Source organism: Gossypium raimondii, chromosome 7 (assembly GCF_025698545.1).
Source record: "Gossypium raimondii isolate GPD5lz chromosome 7, ASM2569854v1, whole genome shotgun sequence".
NCBI lineage: Eukaryota > Viridiplantae > Streptophyta > Magnoliopsida > Malvales > Malvaceae > Gossypium > Gossypium raimondii.
The window spans coordinates 27563666-27568545 of NC_068571.1; the positions used below are offsets into that span (position 1 = coordinate 27563666).

The following is a 4880-nucleotide window of genomic DNA, read 5'->3' on the forward strand; positions in this document are numbered from 1 at the left end:
TATTAAAATAATAATTTACCTATCAAAATTATGGTCTCGAAACCACTGTTTTTGACACCACTAAAAACGGTTTGTTACAATACGTCCTCAAACTCTAGCCGCCTATAAACGTGCTATCGTTTATAGTTAAATAATACACGAAAAATATAAACGTTAAGAATGACATTGTCTACAAGTGTACAGGTCAAATTGTAATATAGTTTAATACAATGAAATACCTTTAAAGTATTCGGAGGTTCATACCCAATGGAGGATGGACTAAATAACGAAAACAATTTTACAATAAAAATTCTAAGTCACAGTAATTAGTTATTATATTATGATAAACCATAAAATAAATGAATAAACCAATTAGCAAGATTAAATTGCTTCATGGTTTGTAACTAACTTTAAATTAGGGTTTTAGGGTGAATTAGTCATCAATTAATCAATTATTACCTCCCCGACCTATAATTAACTAATTGATTTGTTGATTCTTACTTATCTCCTAACCTCACTTTCTCAACTAGGATATATTATGATTTAGTCGGTTCGACTTAAGTCCTGACCTCGTTTCACCTATGATAACTTATTAGGGTTGTCAAGCCTAACAGTTTAAGAACACATAATTTATACCAACTATCTCAAGAAACCCTAAATCCTTTGTTAATTACATCCCCATCCACTTGTTAATCTCCCCCTAAGTGATTTAGCCACTCTTGTTATTCATGATCTCTCTCTCGATTGAATAAATCATGTAAAGAACACAATCGATTTGGAGAAAAAAAGAGATTTTAATAATCATGGATGTAAAACTGAGTAGTAAATCTCTTTACTGGAATGAAGAAATAAAATGAATGTAAAAGAACGTACATTGAAATACTTGAATTAAATAAATAAACTTTTGAATCAAAACTGATTTCAAGAGGAAAACAAGAGAGTATTGAAAAGCCGAAAAGAAAATAAACTAAAACCACTTCTAAACTACGAGGGTTTTTAAAGGTGTCTACGATGATTGAGTTACATTCAACCCCTAATGTCTTATTTATAAAGGTGTTGGCAGCCCAAATTAGGTCTTCATCACATCCTAGGTTAAGTTTGATTGCGCTGACAAAAATAACCTCGATGAACTTGGGCAGTACGCCAACGTGTGTCGCACCACACCCCTTACATGATTTCTTCTCCTTTCGTGGATTTATTGGCCTCTTCTTGAACCTCCCCCTTCATGGATGGGCATGCTTGGCGGCTTTAGTGCCTTGCCTAATCGGAGTGTAATTGCATTTGCGTGTTCTTACCCACTTGAGGGTTGTTCTCCATGTTACTAGAGAGACTTTGGCAATTTTTTTTGGAACATTGTCATGAGCTGGTTCATTTTGTCACAGAGGTTATCCATCTGAGAATCAAGTCATCTACATATCTCTTGGACTTGTCAAATGTTTGTCTTCATGATTTGTAGCTCTCCTTCTAGTCGATTGAATCTTTGACCATATGCAACATGGTCATTACCAACAGTACGTTTTTGCACTGGTGGAGATGGTAAGGAAGGTTTTGTTGAATTTGAGCTTGATTTGAGCCTCCATGGTTACCCCCTACTTGAGGTTCGGATGATCCCTCCAACCGATATTGTAGGTATTTGAATAGAGACCATGATCCCTACTGTTTACATAGCTTGCTTCTTTCAGGTTGGCTTTTATAGTGTGGCTCCTCTCTTGTCTTCTTGACAGATTTCCCTAAAAGATTAAGTTTTTCTAGTATTTCTTGGAATCGAACATCATTAATCTCTTACTTTACGGCTTTTACTATCGGTGGCTTGGGTTGGTGGATGAATCTCTCATTAGGCCACTTATACAAATTCATGACCATATCATCAATGATTTTATAAGTTCTTTCGTATGTATGGAACATGAGAGATTCATCGGATGCTCCGTCTAGGCTCAATTTAATGTGTCCGTTAACATCATTGCAAAATATTTGTATCTGGAGCCACACTTGTAGTCTGTGATGTTGAAATTTTCTTAACATTGTCTTAAAATGCTCCCATGCCTCGTATAGATATTAACCTTCAAATTGTTTAAAATTGGCGATTTCTCGCCTCAACTGAATGGTTCTACTAATCAATAAAAAATTATAAAAAAATTTCCGCTAGATTATTCTAGGTTGTGATGGAACCTGATTCTAACAAGTCTAACTAACCAGCCACATTGTCGCCCAGAGAAAATAGGAATAACTAAAGACGCATGGCATCATCAGATACCCCATTGTATTTGAAAATGTCACATAGTTGAAGGAACAGCTTCAAGTGCTAATTTGAGTATTCAACCATGTCCCTTTTGAACTGCAGCGTGTTTTGGATCATCTCGAGCATGGCCGCCTTTATCTCGAAATTATTGGCCTTAATCACCAGCTACTCAGTGCTTCTTCACACCTCATCTAAGGTAGGTAGGGCGTACTCGCACAACGTCCTTTGTTCCATTGAGAATTATTCCCGTAAATTTCTTTATTGTTTTTTGGTTCTTCGAAGAATGTATTTTCCTAGGGTAAATTTATAACTGCAGGTGGATTGTTAATCATTGCAGGACCATTACGCCTAAGTAGTTGCTCCAGATCTGGTTGTGTTCAATTGGAGTGCTGGAGCTTCGAGTCATTAACGATCTAAAAAGAAAATAAAATTAAAAATAATATATATAGGTCCTAATGTTCCTACTTATCTTATTAATTGTAAAAAAAATTATTTTCAAAATTTATTGCCAAAACCTCCCAAGCAATGACGCCAACAACTTGACCTCCTACAAACGTGCTATCATTTATATTTAAATAATACACAAAAAATATAAAAGTTAAGAGTGGTGGTGTCGGCAAGTGCACGGGTTAAATTTTAATACAGTTTAGTACAATGAAATACCATGGAAATATTCCAAGGATCGTACCCAAGAGAGGATGAAATAAATAATGAAAATAATTTTACAATAACAAGTCTAAATAGTATTAATTAGTTCATATATTATTATAAACCATGTAAATTAAATAGATAAAAAAGAAATAAATAAAGAAAAATAAACCAACAAAATAAATCAATAAACCAATTAGGAAGATTAACTCACTTCAGGGTTTGTAACTAACTTCAAATTAGGGTTTTAGGGTAGATTAGTCATCAATTAATCAATTATTACCTTCTGGCCTCTATTTAACTAATCAATTGGTTGATACTAGCTTATCTCCTGACCTCACTTTCTCAACTAGGATAAAGTACGATTTACTCGGTTTGACATATCTTCTAACATCGTCTCACCTATGATAACTTATTAGGGTTGTCAAGCCTAACAGTTTAAGAACAAATAATTTATACTAACTAATCCCTCTCGAAAAACCCTAAATCCTCTGTTAATATATTCTCATCCACTCATTAATCTCCTTGACCAACACTCAAATGTAGTAGTCAATTCGGGTCAATTCCGCACTTAAGGAGCTTTTTTTCTTGTCAACGAGTGATGCACAAGCTTCCCGAGCCGTCAAACCACCAAACAATTGACTGAGGCTGGAATTGGGTGTCATGTCTTGCCATAGCCTTGGTGTGACGCGACACACGTTGACGTCCTGCCCAAGTAATTCTGAGATATTTTTGTCTACACAATCAAACTTATACAAAGACCTAAGACGTACCGAACACCTAATTTATGCTACACACCTTTCTAAATAAGACATTAGGGGTTGAATGTAAGAAAGTCATCCCAAATACCTTCAAAAACCCTATTAGTTTTAGATTATTTTCTTTTCGATTTTTAGATACTTTCTTGTTTTTCTTCTTAAAGCAATTTTGATTTAAGGATTTTTGATTTAATAAAGCCTTCAGTTTTTTTTCTTCTTTTAGTTCTTCCATTAAAGAGATTTGCTACTTCATTCCCCATTTGATACTCAATCCACAATTATTCAAATCTCTTTTCTTCTCTGAATTGATCTTGTTTCTTATATGGTTTATTCAATCAAAGTTGATATTATGAATAACATTAGTGGCTAAATCCCTTAGGGAAGATTAATGAGTGCATAGGGATGTAACTAATGAAGGATTTGGGATTTCTCAAAATGGATTGGTAGACTGTTAGGCTTGACAACCCTAATAAGTTATCATAAGGTAGATGAGATCGGAAGATGAAGTGAGCCAACTAAATCATAATTTATCCTATTGAGAAAGTGATGTCGGGAGATAAACGAGTATCAACCAATCCATTAAGTCAATTAAAGTCAAGAGGTAATAATTGTCTTAATCAATGACTAATCTACTCTAGAACCCCAATACGAAGTTAGTTGCAAACCGTGAAGTGAGTTAATCTTCCTAATTAGTTTATCGGTTTAATTTATTTGTTTATCTTTCCTTATTTATCTATTTTGCTACTTATTTATTTTTAATCCTTTTAATTTATTTTATGATCCATCATAATATAGGAATTAACTATTACTACTTAGACTTAGTCTTGTAAAAAGTATTTTCATTATTTGTTTCATCCTCCCTTGGGTACGATCCTCAGAATACTTATGGTATTTCATTGTACAACTATATTACAATTTGACTCGTGCACTTGTAGACATTGCGGTTCTCAATTTTTATGCTTTTGGTTTATATTTATTCTATAAATGATAACCGTTTATAGGCAGTTAAGTTGTTGGCGCCATTGCTGGGTAGGTTTCAGAAATTAATTTTGAAGATAAATTTTTACGATTAATGAGACAAGTGGGAACGCTAGGACTTATAGATACAATTTTAAATTTTCTTTATTTATTTTATTGTTAGTAGATTTAGATTATTATGGAAACTAAAATGGGGAAAACTATCTTCGATAGAAATTGGCTAAGACCCAGCATTGCTCGACATATCATGAGTACGATTCCATTTGAGATTAATTCGT

At 33.8% G+C, this 4880-nt stretch overlaps 1 non-coding gene across 1 annotated transcript; it reads left to right on the forward strand.

The window, feature by feature from the left end:
* Positions 1 to 1975: 1975 nt before the first annotated feature.
* Positions 1976 to 2079, forward strand: LOC128042735 (small nucleolar RNA R71). The gene has a single exon (XR_008198247.1). It is a non-coding gene; the product is annotated as a small nucleolar RNA R71 (small nucleolar RNA).
* Positions 2080 to 4880: the final 2801 nt, after the last annotated feature.